The sequence below is a fragment of the Ambystoma mexicanum genome, chromosome 6p (genome assembly GCF_040938575.1).
Source record: "Ambystoma mexicanum isolate Mex_15411 chromosome 6p, UKY_AmexF1_1, whole genome shotgun sequence".
NCBI lineage: Eukaryota > Metazoa > Chordata > Amphibia > Caudata > Ambystomatidae > Ambystoma > Ambystoma mexicanum.
This window is the reverse complement of record NC_090935.1, coordinates 519,912,424-519,936,189: the sequence shown is the minus strand read 5'-3', so window position 1 is coordinate 519,936,189 and position 23,766 is coordinate 519,912,424.

The following is a 23,766-nucleotide window of genomic DNA, read 5'->3' as shown; positions in this document are numbered from 1 at the left end:
CCCAGACATCACTGTTATATCGGTAGGAGAACAAACTGGTGATGGGAACCCTTCTCCATTTTTGAAAATGTACCTTCCTCCCAGTTTTAAGTGGCATTCCACACTGGAAGGACATATTCTGAAATGTTATACCAATTCACAATCTGAAGAAAACCCAAATCCCATGACAATAGGTAATGGAAAAACCAGCTCAAAGCTTGACTGACATCCAGAAAAAGGGTGAACAGCTGTTTTTCCCCATTCAGGTAAATAAGGGGGGGGCCTGTTCTCGCCAGAGTGTGCCTGAATAATGGAAAAAGCGTCATCAGCGAAGCATTATTCAGAAACTCCCAAATGATCAGGCCATTCCCACGTTTAAGTTAATTGATAAGTCAGAAATGGGCCTGGAAACTCCAAATTCCAAACATCTCCTGCCTAGCAGGTGCATGCTAAAATGTCCATTGCCGACAAAAGCACAGAACATAATTGTTGGGTTGAGAGAGATGTCTCCTCCGCTTTTCACCTAGGCAGTGACATTCTCAATCGATTCACAATTAATTTGGACCTGATTAATTACAAAGCCTTGTCCCGACTGGGGGGTGACCCCATGTATAAAAACATATGTATTTCACATTATAATGTTGGCCTAGGCACACACACACTGAACCACATCATCACGATTTCTGAAAACGCATTCTTGGCTGCTTTGCTCTCATTTCCGAGAACTCACAAAGTCACCGTTTTGGAAGCTTTGCTAATACATGCCGTTGCACAGGAATGTTGAAACCGCTGAGCACATTGTTTCTCTGTAACGAAGAACCTTGAGGCACTGGCACGAATGTAGCTAATATGTATATATGGTGCCATCCTGTCTTCCTTGACTCTCTTGTTTTGCGCCGCTAAATTATGAATGTGCATCCAGAAAATTATAATGAAGCACAATTCACAGCATACGTTGTTCCAAAGGATCGAGCTACTGAGTAGGAATAAAGACTGACCTTTTAGTCTAGGTCATGACGGCAAGATACCCAGACTAAAGGCTTTTGGGAAGACGGCGAGCCACAACGATTTGGATACTTTGATGACAGATCTCTCTTTGATTGGAATCATGTGAGTATGTTTCAAACCGACAGTGCCTGATGTTGATTTGTTTGTAAGATATGTATACGCATACAAATATTGACCTGGTAGAACTGCTTGCTTAGACATGCCAGGCTTTAGTAAGATGTCATCCTCTTGGGCAACACTTTGTTGTAGGGAAAGACAACTGAATGATTTGGAACATAGTCAACCGGTACCACCGCCAAGGCCACCGGCATACGACATGTTCATAAAATATGGTATGGGAGCTATAGTTTTCGATAGTATTTGGCATCGTCAGACCAGACATGAACCAGAATTTCAGCGGCTGAAATTGGGGAGTTTTGAGATAGCAAGAATTGGGCATTTGGAAACTGTCTTGTTGCAAAAGAAAGTGAGACAGGCTGCATATGACGTCTTTAGGGATTGGCATAAGGAAGCCACCCAACATCTCAGAAGCAGAGAGAAGCTTGAACGTAAACACATTACACAGGCTGGTAAAGCCTTAGCACTCGATCAGCAGAAAGAGGACGCTATGAGGAAGATGGATTGGGGGTTCCAATTGGAAGTACAGAAAATATACCCGTCAAAAGAGTTGCATGCATCGGATGAATTCATAAATAAATTATTAAATGAGAGGAGAACGTCTCCAAACGCACCACCTTCATATATGTCACCACAGCCACAAGCACAACAAGCACAACCGCCATTACTTGCACCAGCTACACATTCTGATAGTTTTCCTTTGCCTCTGAGTGCACACGACTTACTCCAACTTTCATTACTGATTACTTCTAGCACTCCACTTTTGCCAGATGACAATACTGCTAGCAATCAAAGATGTGTAACCCGTAGCACAATACCGCCTGCACGAAAGAGGGGATTACGAGATTGGGCAGAAAGGTATATAGAAGGGTGCAAGTTTGCATTCTCTATCAGACCATGAGGGTATTCCTGAACAAAATATACTGATAGAACAAATGGGTTTATACTTAGCTGGGATTTGGGGTGACCTAACTGATTCAACTATACCACAGGAATTGCAGGATTTGAATTTCTTGTCTCGTACTAGAGATACTGCATTAAAAGTGTGTGATCATTTATCAAGATTATTTTCCTTCAAACATGAATGAGATCATCTGCACCAGAAAGTACTAGACAAAAAGGGCTATGATTACCATCATATGTGCAGAAGAGATTTTTGCCTCTGTTGAAAGCAGTAAGTGAAGAAATGAGCATATGTACAAGCGTGCGTTTTCTCCTGACACCGCGCTAACTTCATTGTCACTTGATTTAGCTTTACTTCTTAATAAATATTCCAAATTTCCCCCTGTACAATTTCCTATGAGAGAGGTTCCTCCAACTCTTGTTCCAAAGGTAGAGATATCTTCTGTAGGGGGAGCACCTGCCACGACTATTCCAGCGCATTATATTTCACAGTTTGTCCATGTTCTGTTTTCACGACAGGAAGTGAATACCCTTAAACAGTCTATTCCCGACATTAGGAAGAATCCTACAGGATCCTATAAAGAAATAGAGTCCGTTTTGAATTCATCGGTTTTCACCTTGGGTGACATTGACTTATTATTACCTGTAATTTTACCGACAGATCTATGGAAGCAAATTAGGACCATAGACCATCAAGCTGCAAAGCCCGATACTTGGGTTGCGTTAGAATTAGCTGATAGTTCTAGGAATGCTGGAGAGAAACCGCTGCAGAGCATGTTAATGTTACTGAACCACATAGTAGCTAAACTTAAGAGTTTAGTGCCTGAAAAGAGAATCATATGGGAATAATTAACTGTGTGCATACTGGGAAAGACAGACGGAGCAACCACATTTTTCAATAGATTTGAACAGGTGCTTTCAGTCTTTAGTGGTCAAGACTTAAGGACAGAGCCTGGGAAGAGATTGTTTGTTGACAAATGTTTGCAAGGATTATTGCCAGACATTCAGTCGCAGATCACTGCTTCTGAAAGTGCATGGCAGGCTAAGTCTCAGTTAGAAGTTTTACATATGGCTCAATATTATGGAAATAGGGTTAATAATGAGAAAGAGAAGAAGAAAGGAGATTTCAAGACAAGAGTACTTTTGCAACAGATTGCAAGGGGCTCATGAGGTGGGAATACACAACCAAGAAGCGAGGTCATACTGCAGACAGGGTACGTTCATATGAATCAATGTGCTTATTGAAGGCAAGAAGGTCACTGGAGGGCACAGTGTCCAACACTCCAGCATAAAGCAGCAAATGGAACGATTGGTAGAACATCGAGAGCAGGCAATGGCATTCCCGGTCTAAAAAGGAATCAGTTTGCTCAGAATCAACCGAACCAGCCACAGGATAATAATGTGGGTAATTAGGGAGGTCAAGAACATAATACTGGTAATACGAACACGTTTGACACTAATTTGCACTCCTATTTTACTGAAGATTTCACATCTGATGATGTTTTCTTCCGTTAGGACAGCCCGAAGCAGAATCTGGAACCCATTTCTATATCCGTAGATCAGAAAGGACCCTACGTAGAAATGAAAATCAGGAATAGAGAGCATGTATTTTTAGTAGACGACGGAGCACAGAAGTGCTCCATTGACCACCTGCGGGTTCTAGATATCCCACTGTCACGGCAGGATAATATTTCCGTAGGGGTCTCTTGTAATCCAGTAGTGAGTCCAGTTCCTCGACCGGTGCCAATAGCTTTGGGACCATTCACTGACTCATGTCCGTTTTTATTGACTACAAATTGTGGTGAGAATCTGCTGGGATTACATTTCTTGAAGAAATTGAATGCAGTGATTTACTGCTCGCCAGATGGAGTGTATTTCACCATTTCACCCTAGCTGAATTCTGCTTCACAATTTATGACTTCGCATTTTCCGAGTGAATTACGACAAGTGCCGACGTATTTATGGGCAGTTAATGACAATGATGTTGGGATACTAAATGGTTATTTATTTTTTATTTTATTGCATTTTTAAAGCGCTCACACAGCCCGGGGGCATCGAGGCACTGTTACAGGACTATTTCTCTTAGTTGTGTATTTATAACGTGCTTGATACCCAGAGATTTCTAAGTGCTGACCCAGGGATCGAACCTATGTTGCTTCGTGTCGTCTTGTTTCCAAGGCGAGCACGTTGCCACTGAGCTATCCATCCGGGACAAATGTTGAACCTGTATGCAAAGTATTAAAATCTGGTATTACATTGCCACATACTCCACAGTATAAAGTATCTGTTGAAGGTGAACAAGCACTTAAAAGTATTGTTTCAGATTTAATGCATCATGGTTTTATTGAAGAGATTGCTGGTAGTAAAAGTTTTGCCTGTTTATAAGAAAGGTGACAATGCTTTACCCTACCTATTGATCTCCGCGCCATTAACAAGGTAGTTGCACCACAGTCCCTGACATTGCTACCACTGACATTACTACCATTCTAACTATGATTCCTGCTACGGCTACACATTTTTCTGTAATAGATTTGAAGGATGCATTTTTTTAGCATACCCATTCATCCAGACAGTAGATACTTGTTTGCATTTTCTCTGGGAGAACGGTCTTTCACTTTCACATGCATACCACAAGGATACACTGAGAGTCCTAGCATTTACAGCAGAGCCCTTGAGGAGCAGCTCTATATGCTTGAGTTAGCTTCCACTTGCACATTGATACAGTACATTGATGACTTAGTTATTGCTGCAGATTCCGAGAATGCTTGCAAGGAGGGCACTGTTTTGTTATTGAAGCTTCTAGCTGAGCATGGCCATAAAGCGTCTTTGAAGCAGTTCCAATATTGTCAACATGAGGTTGCCTATTTAGGCTATGTCCTGTCGAAGGAGGCTTGCACCTGAACGTATACAAAGCATCTCTGGCATGATTGTTCCAAATATGCAGAAGGAAGTTAGGGCCTTTATCGGCATGGCTTCATATTGTAGACAATGGATTCCAAATTGTTCACTTCTAATCAAGCCAATGTTGGCATTAACTAGGAAGGATGTAGTCTTACTGTTACCCTGGGATACGGATTGTCAAGAAGCTGTTGATCTGCTCAAAACTGCGTTATGTTCGGCACCGGTTCTGGGCACACCAAATGATGGAAAGGAGTTCATTTTATTTGTGCATGAGTGGGTGGGATGTGCCTTGACTGTTTTGACACAGGAACATGGGGGAAGAAGCAGACTGTGCAGTTTTTTTCCTCCACCTTAGATCTTGTTGCATGCTCTTTGCCAAAATATCTCAGAGCTGCAGTTGCTGCTGCGGCCTCAGTAAAACAAAGTGACAGTATGGTTTTGGGTCAATCCTTAACCGTAATGGTACCCCACTCAATGGAAGTTCTGTTAAATAGAACGCAGACTCAGCATCTCACATCTGCTAGACTCACGAGGTATGAATTAATTTTATTCGCACCTCACGTCAAAATTTAAAGATGCTGTTCTTTGAATCAGGCTGAACTATTGCATCCTTTGAATGAGGGTTGCACTAATAATGCATCCCATGACTGCCTGTGTGTTATTGAACAGGATACGAAAGGCAGAATTGATTTAAGCGATACACCATTCACATCACCAGATGGAGAGCTATTCTGTGATGGCTCTTGTTTTAAACTACCTGATGGCACTTTTACTGCTGCCTACGCAATCACCACGTTAGACAACATTGTTAAAAGCAAGAGAATTCCACACAACTCTGCCCAGGCTGTGGAGATAGTTGACTTGACTAGAGCTTGTGAGATATCCCAAGGGATTAGTGTTAATATTTATACTGATAGTCAGTATGCTTTTGGAGTCGCTCACAACTTTGGAAGGTTATGGGCTGAAAGGGAATTTTTAACACCTCTTGGTGACAAATCCCATAAAAAGTGCATCAGTGTGGCCATTAGGCATTGAAGGGGGAGGCAGAATCTAAACACAGACCTGCTAGTCACATGCCTAAGAAAAGAAATGAAACTTAAGAAAGGGTTGGGGCAAGAGTGAAAGAGACTTGTGAAACTGCAGCTTGATTAAATGAACAAAATACATTGTATTCCATAACATGGGCTGTGTACATTTCACAATGGTCATTCCAGGTTTTTATTAAAAGTGACAGTCACCCCCTCCTAACCATTCTAAAACTATTTTGGTGGGATAAATACAACTAAAGTTATGAATGAAAATGTGATTCGGGCCTTCCCGTGATTCCAAGAGAGATGAAAGTTGGTATGATCATGCTGGTAATTATTAATATGAAGACTGTAAAATGGTATATTTTTCACTGATATGGCTCCTGAGTAAATGAAGAAAAACTGGATCTCTGCACAGGAAGGATGTGCAAACTCCAGACTAGTCTTATTTTATTCGCCTTAAAATGTAGTTTTTTAAAATGTATTAATAAGCGTAAGGATTTGGAAATTAAGGTTACATGCCATGTTGAGATATTTTGTGAGCTCTAAGCATGCCGAGCCCACATGTCAAAGTGGAATGATGAAGCTCTCTCTTCCCACAGCTTTTTCAAATCACTCCCCCATATCCTTGTCCTATCAGCACACAGGTGGGAGGTGGCTAGTGAACATTAACCTTTATCCTTTCGCAGGAATCATGACAAGTTGGTGATCTAATTTGCCCTATAAGTAGGCCAGTTTGCATCAGAGCTGGAGTTCTTCCAATAATTCCGAGAGGCGACCTGCTGCTATAATCTAGTGAGAAACATCCCAGCAGAGAGGCCTAAAATCTTACATTGGGGACATGAGCCAGGAGACATAGAAGCTGACTGGGACCCCTTGGAGGAAAGAGATGAGGCCCTTGACTGACCCCCTCTGCTGTCCAAGTTGTGCCCTTATGCTCCCTGAACCCCAGTTGCAGACCTCTCCTGTAAGTAGAACTACTACCAAGCCATAGATTTTGTAGGCCCTATATTTTTCCAGCATTGTTTTTGTTGTTTCCCCATTAAAGATATCTTGTTCATCTGTGTAGATCCCTAGCATATTTAATCAAAGTAAATCAATGAATTCCCCTATTGAAATCACAGGATCTGATTGTTGACATTCGGAACCAACAACCTTTTCCCAGTGTGTTTTGATCTGGTATAGACATAAAGATTTAACCAAAAGAATTAACGCCAAAGCTCTGTTCCACGTGTGTGAGCAAGGTGTAAAAACAAATTCCCCATTGAAGTCTGGTAATCCTTTGCATGTGCAAGGTGCAAAATGAAATTGGCCCTTTGTATCAATTGTGCTCTGACCAAAGCCCCGCCTGTTAATTTTGTAGATGTGGCAAATAACATTTTTCGATTTGCATTTTCTTTCATTCACATTGAAGCTGTGTAACACTCCAAAACCTATTGTCCCATTGTTTTCTGACCAAAACCCCAAAGCCTTGTGTGTTATTGTTTGGTGTGGCAAAATTTAGTTTTCACACTGCTTTTCTGTCTCCCATATTGTTTCTGTGCTGAAAACCCAAAATCCAATTTTCCCGTTCTGTTCCCACTCCCTGCCACTGCCTTCCATTCAAAGGAGTCAAGCATAATTGATGTTTGGTGGGTGAGTGTTGCTGGGAGGAAATGTATTGTAACATTGTGTTTTAAATCAGAAATCACTGTGTGTCTTGAACTGTTCTTTTCCTGTATTTGTGGGTGATCTAAAAAGAGTTAGTTGTGACTGCATATCTTTTTGGTGGTGCTATACGGAAGTCCTTTTATTCTTGTGTTGCCACAGCATTTGTGGCTAATGTTAACCTATTTGTGAAATTTGATTTGATTAAATTAATAAATATATATATATTATATATTCAGGCACACCGGCCTGGTTCCTAGTCCATTGTGGCGCCAGGTACTTGGGGTTGGGTGCCAGATGGGTAGGAGGCCTTACCACAATGAACCTTATAAAAACCAAAAGCGCTTCGATTGTGCGCCACATTCATTGTGGGGAAAGGAGCTCCCTGATTTGGGTGTGACTGTGTAATAAACCGCAACACTCCACTACACGTGGGTTCTAGGGATTTGATCTCCTCCTGTGCAGCTTTGCCCGGCTGACACCCTAGCAGGAATGATTTATTTTTACTGGTGCCTTACCCAGCTCCACATTTGTCTGCTAAAAGGTATTTGGCCCTTGGGCCCTACGGTTGGGACATTCACATCCCTTGATGGTAAAACCATGTGTGGTACCATCGAGCCCACTTTAGCAAATTCAAACCCTGAAGTGTTAGCAGCCATGGGCCTTTCCATGAAGTTTACCATACATAAATATAGAAGCAGTGCAATTTGACTTGGAAAAACACTGGTTAAAGCTTGAGGTGCTCTTCTGGAGAAAAGTCTTTAATCTATAAAATACAAATTAGGGCTAATTTCACTCAATGCAATGGTGTTTTGGAAAAAGCTAAAGTTTCTTGTTAATATTCTTTTGGCGGAGGTGGGGACTTTCTGGTGGCTTTTGAGAAAAGTTCAGACCATTGGCTGCAATGGCCCTATAAATATGTGGGTCTCAAAATATAATGCATATATTGAATATTTCTATCTAAGTCTGGACATGTTGTTAACGGCACTCAATAAAGCTAAACGAAAATGAAAGCAGAGGGATTAAATATATACAATCCAGGAGGAATGGGAATACAGATTATATTCAAGAATCCTAATTGATGTGAGACTTTATTGTACCCTACCACATTACCTGCAAACATTTCTAAATCAATACTGGTGCTCAAAGTGTGCGCCGAAATCTCTTCCTGACAAAGGAAATCAGAAGAGCAAGAGAGGGGATAGAATGGCACTTGAGGACTGGGAGATTCTGTATTGTTGAAAGAACTGTTGAAACAATGCATCACCTGCTAATAGAATGACCCTCTTGGCCTCTTAGCCTATGAGCCATTGCTTACGCCTTTCTCCCTTTTGCACCTGTGAGTACCTGAAGCTTCCTAATTACTGTGCTGTCTCTCTACACTGTGCTACTAGCCTACAATGCATTTAATCCTGCTCCTCCTACTGCTCCTCCTACTCGCCTCTCCCTCCGCTTTCTCCAATCACGCTACACCTTCCTCCTTTCTTATCCATATTATAAAACACATAACTCAAAACTCCTACTGCTCCATTTCTCTTCCACCTCCTTCTAAAAATCAAAACTGATGAGCTAACCATTCCTCCTCTTACACCTATCGACCTTGCCTCCCTTCCTCTGAAACTCAACTTCTGTTCTCTTTCTTACCTCATCAACTGAACATTGCACTCTGCCTCACTCAGTCCACATCATCTCCATCTATCCGCCCTCCTGGTCCCATTTGACCATTGTTTGAGGACCTTCGGCAACTCCTTGGTGTAACTTTATGAGGTTGCGAGCTTGCTCTCCTCTCGATATGAATTATTGATAATGTGCCCTATTTTTAACTTGTTGGTATCTTTTTTGGTATTTCATGGATGGATTTGCGTAAAAGATTTAATATATGCTCTCTTTTGAAAATGTGTAAATGGAAATTGATTTTATGTCTCTGTTTTAATATATATTCTTTTTTACTTTATGGTTCTACACCAAATAAAGTATTTGAATTGAGAATGTTTTTTTTTTTCACTAAACATCACCTCATTCTCTTAAGTGACTTTAACCTTCCCTCACCAACCACTTCTCAGAAATATGAACTTCAGTCTTTTCTTAGTGACCACACTCTCCACTCCATATATAACCTATCAACCCACACAGGGGGTAACTCTTGGATCTTTTATTCATCACCACCTCTCTCTCAGCTATTAATAATACTGTCATACCATCCACATCTGATCACTCAATTATTTCCACCACCATCTCCTTTCCACCCTTTGACCTTTTCTCACGACTTGCTTCACCTATTACTAAAAGGAAATACAAACCTTCTGCCATTCCCCCTTTTCTCTCTGACCTACACTTCTCACTCTCCTCCTTCACACCTGATACCTCTTCCCCCAACACTGCCTTCTACAGCTTCCAATCCTGACTATATGACTCTTTCTCCTCTCACTTCCCACTGCTTACTTTCACCCCTACGTCTCATCATCCTCAACCATGGGTCACCCCATTCATGTGCTCTCAATGCACAGCCATGCGTCGGCTGCTGTGCAAATGGAGGCGTACCCACTCGCATGAGGACCTGAAACTCTACCTCTCTGCCCTGAACACTCTCAAGTCCACTTTTGATTGAGCTAAAAGGAAATTCTACCTAACTCTCATTGACTCTCACTCCAACCATCCTCGCTGGCTACAGGGCACCCAAAATCACTCCTCATTCCTCCTAAGTCTATGACTATCAACTCTACTCTCACAACTAATGATCTAGCTGAATAATTCACTGCATAAATTACTAACGTTAGAGACTCTCTCCTGACCTTCTTAATACTCCATCTTCCTACATTTTACACCGTGCCTACTCTACCATCATCCTCTGCCTCCATCTCCCACTTTAGTCACACTTAAACTGATGAAGTACTATCTCTATTGATGAAGGCTAACGCCTCATGTGCCCCATCAGACCCACTTGGTGCTCAGCTAGTCAAGCCTATTGCCTCTATTGTGGCCTCTCACCTTGCTGAACTCTTCAACCTGTCCTTCGACTCTGCTTGCTTTCCCTCTCTTTCCAAAACAGCCATGGTCATCCCTCTCCTACAAAAGCAAGGGGCTGACCTGAAACCACTGGCTACCTTTCGCCCTGTGCCTCTCGTTCTGCACTACTCTGAAGTGCTCGAAAGGGTTGTGTTCAACCATCTTACCAATTTCTTAGACATCCACAACCTTCGAGAGCCCCTATAAGCAGGTTTCGGCTCCTGTCACTCGAAAGAAACTGCTCTCATGAATGTGTCCAACCTCATCGCCTCTGATAAGAAACCAAACCTATCCTCTATCCAAGTTCTCCTTGACCTGTCTGCTGTCTTTGACACTGTCGATCACTCTGATCTCCTTAATACTCTGGTGGAATTTGCGATCAAGCCCTTGCTTGGAATGTAACCTACCTTGCACCGCACCAGTTCACTGTCTCTTGGAGCAACAACACCTCTCAACTCACTCCTCTAACTCTTAGTGTTAAACAAGGCTGTTCTGTTCTTAGGGCACTAATCTCCTCCTTTGGGTTCACATACCAACTCTTTGTGGATGACACCCAAATCATCTTCTAATTTCCTGAACTCTCCTTTGATATCTCTACCAAAATGTCCAACTGTCTCTCTGTCATTAAATATTGGATGGATTCACACTGTCAAATATTGGATGGATTCACACACTCTGATGTTAAACTCTACCCAAACAGAGGTACTCATCTTCCCTGCTAAAGGCTCTTTCTCACCTCTTCCTCTGCCTATCCAGTTTCCGCTTGACACTCTCCCCCTACTCTTCTTCACCTAAAAACCTCAGCATCATCTTTGACCCTTCTGTGAGAAAGGCATGGTATCAACAGTAAGACAGACACAAGTGACCACAGTTCAAGGGTGTATATTGAACTTCAATTGGGTTTGAAAAATTCCTATCTAATCCTAAATCTAAAGATGGGAGCAAGCTATGACCATCAAATAATAATAATGCAGTCCTGGTGGTGTCTTGTCAACAGTTAACACAGTCTCTGGCTTCTCTAGCACGAGGGTGCAGTTCCAAACTTCAAAATCATGGCCTTCTGCGTCAAAATCTCTTTGACATCCAAAGTCTCTTCTTTCAGAGGGCCTGATGCAATGAACAAACAAAGTTCCTTCATTTTAGTATTTCACATACACACCATTTTCTTAGGTGATTCACTGATCACCTTGGATCCCCCTCTACCAGGCTCAGATCCACTTTAACACGTGGTTCTCAGGATTTTCCAATCCAATTTCTCAGGTGTTTAACTGTTCACCCCAGATCCCCCTGGGCCGGGCTCAGATATGTTTTGACACAAAATTTGCAATCAGTCTCCCTCTGCCGGCCTGAGATCAATTTACCTACTTTGAAAAGCTTTAACACAACTGGATTTTGATTGAGCCGTTGCAGGACCACTTCGATTTACAATTCTTTGCCACTCTTTCACTTTTGTCAACTCTCAGTTGAATACCTTACAGACACTTTCGAATGAGCACACACGTTGTGCCGGACCACTCTGTCAAAGGTAACATATCTTGGTTTCAAAGTTCAGTCACTCATCTGTAGTTCAACTTTGCTCATATTGGCTATCACATGCACTTTATACACTGTTTGCTCCAGGGCACACCATACAATGTTGCAGCTCGCAACCTTATCTTCAACACAGTCCGTTCTGGTATCGGTCTTCCCAACTCACTGGCTGTGTTGATTTCACTGACGCTGCTTTGTTGTTGGAGCCAAGGACAGTACCACGGCAGCTGGCAATTCTCCCCGCCTTGATTATCGACGCGTGAGGTCCCTGGGTACCAACGACACACAATGCAGGATTCTTCAGCCTGGTTTCCTGGTCTTATGCTTTCTGTTCTCGAGGCTTTGTGAAAGGATCGGTAAAAGTTCAAGGGAACTTCCCTCCTTGAGAACCCCTGCTATTTTGCTGTATTTCTCCTCGTGTTAAACTGCCATCTTGGAACTGCTTTTTCCTTGAGTGCTTTGCCACGCTCAAAGTGTGCTCTCGTGCTCTGCCTTTTAGCCGTGTGGGGAAGTGAAATGGATGTCTGGTATGTGTGATGGTCAGTAATTGCCTGACCTTGCCTGACCATTGTATCGGGACACATCAGGTACACAGTTTGGGCGTTAGTTTTGTCTCCTAGTGAGCCGTCTGTGAGAAAGTGTTTGTGTTGTAAAGGGGGGCAGTTGAGTTCCTAAATATCCTACCTGATAGGATGGTTAAAGGTGTTACAGGAAAGGGGATACTGTGTCTCACCATCTGGTGTCCCACTCCCCGAAACCCCTCACCCAGGTATTCCTCCCACACTGGTCCAGCCCCAGGAACTACTTGAGTCAATTAATGCTTTTACTTGTTTCCCATTTATCCAGGCCTTTTCATATGTGAAGTCAGCAGAGCGCTGACACAAACATATGCTAAATGTTTTCAGATCTTCTTTAGGTTCCTGCCACTCTTCCCATTTTAACAGCCTATTTCCATGCTTTCTTACTTTACATTTTTCGGACAGTGTCTGGCCAAATGGCCAGTTTCTCTCCATGAAAAGCAGATAGAAGGAGATGGTTTGCTTCCCTTAGGTTCTTCTCTTTTACTTTCCTCTCTACTTCTAGGGTCAGGTCTTTTAACTTCCATTCTTTTGGTATCCATTCCTCGGTTTTATGGGATCCTCCTCCCCTATCTAATACGTGGAGTTGGGACGGTGAGTAGGTTTGTGAAATTTCCACTCCTCACTTTGCTGTACCGAGTGGATGTATTTGGCTGCATCTGAGTGGTTTGGGGAAGTCTAAATAGCCATGGCTAGGGTAGGTTGATTTAGTTGTAATGCTGCCTTTTGCAAAAAAGGTGGTAAAGAATTGGTGAAATGTTCTAAAGTAATAATTTCTACCAATTCTCCCATGGTTTTGGTGATAGGTGGTCTGTAGCTCACTTTTAAGCAGAGGTCCCAGATTTTTTAAAAAATAGATTTTCTTCCCATCACAATTGCTCGGCTAATCACTCGAAATTCAGAAAGAAATCCCTAGATCTTCATCCTCTAGGTATGGCTGAAGTATCCTGTCAAGTGGCAGGGGTCTTGCCTATACGCCTACCAATTTTGTCATATTTTCTTGAAGCCTAGCTTCGGCCTGAATGTTATGTGTGGCCAGCTGGGCCATGATAGCTGCCAGGTCGGCCATTTCTTCCATTGGGGTAAGGGTCCCTTCAGTAGTTTTTTCTGAATCAGAAAAGAAACAGGTGTCAACTCCCTCCGAGTCTGATTCCGCCGAAGGGAGAGACCTAGATAGATTGGTGTCTAAACCTGATGGACCAGTGACTGCAATTAATTTGTTACCGAAAAAAAGGTTCGGGACAAGGGGGATTTAGAGCACTAGGTCTAATGAAGGTGTGGGCTGCCATGTTTTAAATATTATTTGATCCCATTGTTGGATGTTCTAGTGGGACAGTAGAAGAGTATCTTATAACAACTGGGTTTAAAAAAAAACTAATCTCGTTGACCAGTTGGGATGTGCAGCTGGGAGAGCAAAACCTCTTTAAGAGTGAATACACGGTCAGAGTCAAGGCGTTTAATTATTCTATTTTCCCTTTTGGGTGGTACAACAATTATCAGCATGAATTATCAGCATGGGTTCTCAATTTTTATCAATTGAATGACATCCCACTTCTAACAAGGAAGGCATGGTATTAACAGTAAGACAGACACAAGTTACCACATTTCAAGGGTGTTTATTGAACTTCAATTGGGTTTGAAAAACGCCTATCTAATCCTAAATCTAAAGATGGGAGCAAGCTACAACCATCAAATAATAATAACACAGTCCTTGTGGTGTCTTGTCAAAATAAAAGGGCCTATATTAATAAACCTATTGCCAATACTTACCTCTAAATACAAATAGTGTGGGAAACAATGTTATGTAAAACAAATAGTGTTCAAGAAATATGTCAGCATATTAAAGTTTTTGGCTTCCCTCCCCCATGTTTTCAGCACAGAGTAAGGGGGCACGCTGGAGCTTAGCACAGTCTTTGGCTTCTCTAGCATAAGGGTTCAGTTCAAAACTTCAACATCATGGCCTTCTGTTTCAAAGTCTCTTTGCCATTCAAATTCTCTTCTTTCAGAGTGCCTGATGCAACAAACAAATAATAAAGTCTGTTGCCTTTTAATATTTAACGTGTTGTCAGAATCTGAGGAATTAGATTCCTTTCTCACCTGTTTGGTTCTTGTAGACTTCTTCTTCGTGGGTGTTTTCTCTTTCTTTTTTGTAGACCGGGGTTCGTGGAGATAAGGGCGAGCTTCCCCTGATGCCACCCTGCTGGCTCGAGACCAACCAGGCTAGCACTGAAGGCAACTTCCCAAGCAAGGCAGACCAAAGATGTGTCCGGGATGTCCACGCGGCCTTCGATCCCAAGGAAGGAGATCCAGGAAAGGTAATTCCAGGAGTCCAGGAAGTAATAGGTGCAATACACAAATAGACGAATGGTACCCGCCACCAGATAGATGAATGCACAAGTCCAGTGGTTCAAGAGTGAACCCAAAAGCAACAGTTCAGGAGCAAGGCAGTAACAGGAAGGGGGCAGGAAGGACAGCGGCAACGTTCCAGGAATGAGCCGAAGACACAGAAGGCACAGGAGCGCAACCCAGGGGCGGCACTACCAGGAAAAGGCAAGGAAGGGAACACAAGTAAGTGCTGAGCATGGCAAACCATGCCGAGCGTTGAGATGCACCGAACACATGTCTCAACGGCGCTTAAAGGATGATGATGTCAACAAGGCCAATGACTACAGCGCACTTGTTTTTTTCATGCAGCAGCCATGTTGGAAGTAGAAATAGACACCGCAAAGCGGCAACGAATCCTCCAGGCTGGAAGAAATGGACGGCTACTTAGAATCATGACAGCATTCCCCCTCCGAAACCCAGCTCCTCTGGGCTTACCTGGATAAATCTGATGAAATCTATGAACCAATCTGGGGGCATGCATATTGTCTTTGGGTTCCCAGGTTCGCTCGCTCGGGGGATACCCTTTCCATTCAACTAGATACTGCAGACGTCCTCTTTGGTATCTTGAATCGCATATCCTCAACAACTCACTTTGTATTGTTCATTGTGCCTTCTATAAACAGGGATCAGAATATCTCCAGGAAAAATGTTCTCAATATTTTCCCTCATCTTGGATAGGAGGACATGCTTTCTCTGTGGCGGCTGCAAGTTCCTGCAATAAACTTCTGCTTACCCTGCGAGTCATTGTTGACCATCTTTCTTTTTGTCGCTCGCTGAAAACACTGCTTTTTAGGTACTCTGTATATGTCGCTGATCCTCTTCCTGCCCCTAGTGTCAAGTTGCGCTTGGGCGATTGTGCGCTGTATAAATATATGTAAGATAACATAACCTCGTATTCGAGCTGGTTGTCCTTGATGACCGGAAGAGGTCGTATTTGGGATCTTGTTTATGGATGATACGGTTTCAACAAGGAAGAGTGGAAGACAGGATGGATTGTCTTCCAGGACTTGGGGAGTCGCAGTTAGAAGGTCACAGGATTTATGATCTTGATGATGGAGAAGGGGGCCATAAAAACGTGGTGACGATTTGTTAGGTCTTAGGTGTCTGGGTAGATATCGAGCTGATAACCACACTTTGACCCCAAGGGCATATGCAGATGAAGGTCGACGTTTGGTATCTGCAAATCTCTTGATATCCGTCCTGGCCTTTAGTAAGTGTTCCTTGACATTTCTATGCACTGTCGTCAGGTCAGTTATCCATGCATCGACAAAGGGAACCGGAGAGGGATGAGGCACAACTGTGGGAAGGACCGATGGATGGTATCCTAGATTGCAGAAAAAAGGACTTGTTTTTGTTGTTGAATGTTCCAAATTGTTAGAGGAAAACTCAGCCACTGGTAGAAGAACCGACCAGTCATCCGAGACCTGGGAGGAGAAACACTAAAAGGTATTGTTCTATTGTTTGATTCACCCTTTCTGTTATTCTGTTGGTCTGGGAACGATAACCAGGCGACAGAGCTCTTTTGATTACCAGCAGACGACATAAATGTTCCCAGAACCTGGATGTGTATTGAGGACCTCGATCCGATATGATCATTAGAGGGTAGACCATGCAGTCTAAAGATCTCTTTAACAAAGACTCTGACCATGTCGCTGGCGAAAGGTAGCTTTTTCAAAGGCGTGAAATGAGCCATGTGCGAAAGAAGATCGATTGTGACCATGATAGTAGTGTGACCCTGGGAAGGCAGAAGATCCACAATAAAATCATTGACTATTGCTTCCTATGGACGTGATGGGAGCTCTGGTTGTATAAGGAGTCCTGCTGGGTTTTGGTTGTCGTACCTGTTTTGCTTGCAGATTGCACATGTTCCAATATTGAATTTGACATCCCAATGCATCCTTGGCCACCAAAACTGTCGTTGAAGGGTCCGTAATGTGGACTTAATACCTCGATGCCCTGAAAAAATAGGAGTCATGACAAAGACGTAGTACCTTATCTCTGAGATTCGATGTAGGAACCACCAAGGCAGTGTCCTTAAAGAGCAGCTCATCCTTGGATGTCAGTGTCTATGGGTAGTTGCTAGCGTATTCTTTCCATAGTACTGAGGGTTGCGTCTCGGTTCGGATCTCTTCCAGAAGTGTTCCAGCCTGGGCGATAAATATTTTGTCAGGAAACATCCTTGGAAGAGGCAATGGTTCATCAGGGGTGTAATCCTGACGCCTGGATAGGGTATCTGCGAGCGTATTTGCTGAGCCTTGAATGTACGATATCTGGAATTGAAATTGGGCAAAGAAGTAGGCCCAACAGGCTTGTCGACTGTTTCTGCACTCCAGGGACTGAAGTACTTGTAAGTTCCTGTGATCTGTTCACACTTGGACAGGAAACCTGGCCCCTAGAAGGAAATGTCGCCAATCAATGAAAGCCTGACGGATAGCTAATAGCTCTTTTTCCAGGACCGAGTAATGTGTTTCGCTAATGCTTAATGTCCTGCAGAGGTATGCAATAGGGTGTTCCAGATTGTCTTCTTGTTCTTGTTTCAATACCGCCCCTATGGCATAGTCTGAGGCATCAGTCTCAACCAGGAAGGGTTTAGTAACATCTGGTTGTCGTAGTACTGGTTCTTCTGTGAATCTTTTCTTTAGATCATTGAAGGCTGTCTCTCCAGCTGTGATCCAGATGTAGGGCACATTCTTCTTTAGTAAAGCTGTGATTGGCTGGACGAGCAAGGCAACATTTGGTATGAATTTCCTGTAGAAGTTTGCCAATCCCAGGAATGACTGTATTTGTTTCACTGCAGAAGGAGTAGGCCATGAAGTAATGGCTGTGACTTTGAAAGGGTCCATGGCGATGCCTTGTGAGTTTATAATGAATCCCAGATATCACACTGTTCTCGGGTTTAGCCAGTAAATGATGTTCCCATAAATGCTGCAAAACCAAAGTCACATGTTCGTGATGTAAGGCCGGGTCTTTTGAGTATACCAGGATGTCATCCAGATAAAGAATGATGAATAGTAACAGCATATCAGAAAAGACCCTGTCCATAAATTGTTGGAAAACCGCATGGGCATTGGACAGGCCGAAAGGCATGACCAGGTATTCAAAATGTCCAAAGGGAGTCCGAATGCAGTCTTCCATTCATAGCCATTCCTTATGCGGATGATATGGTAGGCTCCTCTTAAATTCAATTTGGTAAACATCACAGCACCCCTTATGGCTTCCAGAATATCTGAGATAAGGGGTAGAGGGTACCGATCCTTTCTGGTGCATTGGTTAAGACCTCTGTAGTCCAGGCACAAAAAATAAGGATGACCCCGCCGGGGACTTGGAAGGACGGATGGTTCCATTAGCCAGATTGGTATCTAGATATTCTCGAAGGGCTCTTATCTCAGGTTCCGATAGTACAAACACCCGTCCAAAAGGTATTACTGCATCCTTGTTTGTGTTGATGGCACAATCATCAGGTATATGGGGGGCAAGGATTGCATGATGGCTGTAGAAAAAACATTGGAGAAGGACTGATAAGCCTCTGGAAACTGGTTGATGTTAAAAAAAATGCAATTTGCTGTCTCTTGGGTTGATTGGTCTCGGATTTAACTTCCTGCTGAGCTGATCGGGAAAGACAATGTGCGAGGCAATATCCGATCCCAGGAATAGAGAGCCTGCTGCCCAATTGATATAAGAGTTCTGGCGTTGTAACCAGATCATTCCGAGGACCACTGGATAAGGAGTAGCTCTTATGATGTCAAAACACACTCTTTCCTGATGGTTGTTGGATAGCAGGAGTTCCGTTGTTTGTTGAGTAATGGGCCCAGAAGACAAGGGACGTCTGTCAATTCCTTCCACGTCCTGCACCAAGTCTTTAGACTCTCTGGGGATCCGATGTTGAGTAGCCCACTGTTCATACAGGAAAATGCCCATGGCACTGCAGTCAACCAAGGCCAAAACCGGATAAGTATTTCAAAAGGCAGAGGCCAAGGTCACTTGAAGGATAACCAGGGTGGAACCTTGAGCTGGCCCCAGGGATGTAGATAAAAAGGAGCGATCATTGTTCTCCCAAAGCTGGGCTCCATTCAAGACCGGGAGCTGGCATTTCCTGAGCGTCTTGGTGGAGCTATAGGACAGTTCCTGACCAGATGGTTGTCGGAGGCACAGTACATGCATAGTCTACTGTTGATTCTTCAAATTCTTTCCTCAGGAGGCAGGGATCCTCTCAGAGCTCCCAACTGCATTGGTTCTGCTTCTGTTTGTGCTGCTTGAGGAGCTTCTCTGGGGCTGGGATAAACTGGCAAAGGTCTTGACTGAGGTATACGACTCTATCTTTTCTCTGACTTTCGTTCCTGAATACGGAAGTCTATCTGGAAGGACAGATCCAGAAGAGCCTAGAAGGATCCTGAATGGGAAACTCTGGCTAATTCATCCTTCACCTCATCATTGAGTCCTTTTCTGAACAGAGTAAAGCAAGCCTTGGGTGACCAGTCTGCTTCTTTAGCTAGCTGCTTAAATCCGGTCACATATGTCAACATATCCTGGTTGCCTTGCTGGAATTCAAGCAGCTTCTCTTGGGACGAGAATACCTGCTCTGGATGGTCAGACATGGCCTTGAATGCTTGAACGAATCCATCGTAGTTGTCTAACAAGGGGTCCCCAGCCACTACCAGTGGCGTAGCCCATGCTAGAGCGTTTTCAGCAAGATACGATACAATGATGCCATCCTTGACGCTGTTTGTTGAAAAGTAGTATTGCTTGAAAGTGAAGTGTAGCATACATGAATCCAGGAAGGAACGTAATGCCTTTTGGGCTCCATCGTACCTCTCCACTATGCCTCCTGTGGAAGCACTTTCCTGGAAAGCTGAATCCCTGGATAGGACTAGCTGTCCGAAGGCAGAGTTCTCTGCCTTGAGATTCTGAACTTCTGTTCATAATTCTTGCATTCCTCGCAACAAATCTTGGAGTGTGGGATCCATCTTCGCAGGTTTGTCAATCTGTTGGCGTCTCAAACTGTCTGAATCTGAGGAATTAGATTCTTTGCTCACCTGTTTGGTTCTTGTAGACTTCTTCTTTGCAGGAGTTTTCTCTTTCTTTTTTGTAGACCATGGTTTGTGGAGACAAGGGCGAGCCTCCCCTGATGCCACCCTGCTGGCTCGAGACCAACCAGGCTAGCACCGAGGGCAACTACCCAGGCTAGGCAGACCGAAAAAGTGTCTGGGAGGTCCATGCAGTCTTTGATCCCAAGGAGGGAGATCCAGGAAAGGTAAATCCAGGAGTCCAGGAAGTAACAAGTGCAATATACGAACAGACGAACTGCACCGCCACCACCAGATAGATAGATGAATGCACAAGTCCAGCGGTTCAAGAGAGAACTCACAAGCAACAGTTCAGGAGCGAGGCAGTAACAGGAACGGAGTAGAAAGGATAGTGACAACGTTCCAGGAATGAGCCAAAGACACAGAAGGCACAGCAGCGCAACCCAGTGGCGGCACTAGCAGGAAAAGGCAAGTAAGGGAACACAAGTAAGTGCTGAGCACGGAAAACCATACCGAGCATTGAGACGCACCAAACACATTTCTCAACTGCGCTTAAATGATGACGATGTCAACAAGGCCAATGACTAGAGCGCACTTGTTTCTTTCATGCAGTGGCCATGTTGGAAGTAGAAATGGATGCTGCCAAGCGGCGACGAATCCTCCAGGCTGAAAGAAATGGATGGCCACGTAGAATCATGACACATGTGCACAATTTCCTTAGGTGATTCACTATTCACCTTGGATTCCCCTCTGCCGGGCTCAGATCCACTTTAACACAATGTTCTCAGGATTTGCATGTATCCAATTTCTCGGGTGCTTCACTGTTCACCACGGATACCCGTTGGTTGGGCTCAGATGTGTTTTGACACAAAATCTTCAATCATTCTCCCTCTGCCGGGCTCGGACCAATTTACCTACTTTAACATAAACTCGCTCTAACACAAAGCTTTCGATTGATCTCCCTCTGCCAGGTTCGGATCAACTTTATGTACTTTGCTATCAACTTTCTTTACTGTATCAGCATCAAAGACTTTCGATTGTGCACAGGATTGTGCTTGACATGTGGCAGGACCACTTCCATTCACAATTCTTTGCCACTCTTTCACTTTTGTCAACTCTCAGTTGGATACCTTTCAGAGACTTTCGAATGAGCACACACATGGTGCTGGACCACTCTGTCAAAGGTATTGTATCTTTGTTTCAAAGTTCAGCCACTCATCTGTAGTGCAACGTTACTCTGCTCATTCACAAATTCAGTAAAGGATCGAGCCCCAACAACTCGCAGCTGCCAGAGCGGGCATTGATGAGGTTCACTTCATCACCTGCAGAAAGAAGCCATCTATGTGTTCCAATCCTTGTGGGACTAGCCATCTGACTCTGGATTCCTGTGCTTAAAAGCAGAAACCTCACTTCTTCTGCCGCTGTAGGCATCCTTTGTGCCATGTGAGCCATGTGGAGTGTCGGCTCCGTGGATCACCACCTTATTCTGATCATTTTATTCCAATCTAAGATAGCCGCTGCACCCAATGCACCCCACTCCCTCCCTTCTGCTTTTTTGCTGGTTGCTAGGCAATCAGTTGCGATGCCGGTTACTTAACCAATTGGTGCCCACTGGCAGGCGGGAGCCGGCCCTCATCGAAGGCCCGCAGTAAAAGGCTCTGTCCCAAGCTCTGCCGCTGGAGCGGGCATTGCTGAGGTTCACTTCATCACCTGCAGATGAAGCCATCTAGGAGCGCCCTGTGAGTCACATGGAGGGTCGGCTCCGTGGATCACCAACCTTATTCTGATCATTTATTCTGATCTAAGATGGCTGCCACACCCAATGCGCTCCACTCTCTCTGTTCTGCTGTTTTGCAAGGTTGCTAGGCAACCACTTGTGACGCCGGTTACTTAACCAATAGGTGCCCGCCAGCAGGCAGAAGCCGGCCCTCATCGAAGGCCTGCAGTAAAAGGCCCTGTCCCGAGCCTGTCGGAGCCGGGAGGACCAAGGATCAGTCCTAATACCTGTCAGACAACACAAAACTCAACGAAAGTACCTCTCTACCAAACTTAGGTAAGTGCCTGCCCACAGCGACTTAATCTTCCTACCTTACTCTAATTTATTATGCATTCATGTGCCCCATGTTATACCTGCCTTCCATGCACCAGTGCCTTCCGCTGCGCGCAATTTGAACTGCTATACACTGTACTGCATAGTGCTCCCCACTAGATTCCCCTTATCCCCTATACCTGACCCTGGAGCACCTGTACCTACCTGCCATGCTGGTGAAATCTGCCGCCCGATTTGCTTGTCCCACTGCATCGACTCATCCTCCTCCTCGAGCAGCGGCATTGCTTCCATTGCTTCCTATTTCGATCGCAATGCACTATCTATTATATGCATGTTCCTAGGTAATCTCATACTATGTTAATCATTGCACAATATGTAACCCACATGCTTAATTGCTAACCTGCTCAGATAGTTTCATTGTGTTGCTGCTTAACGCTGCGTCCTGAAGTGCCTTTAATGACTAACTATAAGTTGAAACCAAACACCTTATGCCAGACTCATCCACTGAATACCTGCCTACCTAATCTACCATACCCTCAACTAACGAACCCAGCAACTTGCCATTCATCCACTAGAAATGGCCAATCCTTGCTCACTAACTGCCGAATCGTACAACCATGCTATATGATCCAAACGCTGAACGCAAAACCTATCCTAATTCTGATAGTGGCTTAAACACCCACCAGAAGCAGAGTGTTATTCCCTGACCGTTGAACATCACCATTCCTAGCATTCCTGATCACGTATAAGGTAGGTTTCGACCTACCTTATACGTGATCATAAAGTCAGCACCCTCATAAACAACTAGAACCTATTTTTCAACACACCAATGAAACTTGTCGACATAATTCTAACAAGCTCAAGCCTGCTAGTCATGCCTATGAACATCCTCAAACCTACGCACATCTGGTCCGCACCCAGGACTGCCCCACTAATCATAATGATCCTACTCGCCTCAGCCACGATTGCCAGTATAGAGAAGCATGATACGTTGCAACCCACTTATCCCCAGACCACTACACCAAGTAATAACAGTATCTCCCTCATTTTGTCCACTTCTGTGCCTCACTATGACACCATAGCACCTACACAATTCTTACCATCCTGGCTTTCGCTGCCAACCAAACATTCATCCACCGCCATGACAACCGCAGATACTACTAATTCTCTCACGCCCGTCCAATAGATCCAGCGCTATGCCTCCCAACCTGTTTCTAACCAACCCTGCTACCCCTAAACCTTATAACAACACTGTTAAAAACGACTCCATCCTTTCAGCCAATACTACAGTGCCTCTAAGCAGACCTATCATCAGCGATACACCCATTAGGGGAGCCTCATTAATGCGAGATCTTTGACAGCACACGCATTAGACATTGCCAACCTTATCACTACTAATGAGCTTGACTTCCTGGCCATAACAGAGACATAGCTACATGCTGCTGCAGGCCCTACACTCTCTCTAGCCATTCAAGATAACTATACCATCACTAGACTTGACAGAGAAACCTCTAGAGGTGGAGGAATTGCTGTTATTGCCAAGACCCTCCTCAGCCTAAGAGCTTTGCCTAATCCCACATTCCCTTCAGCTGAGCTCCTATCCATGAAGC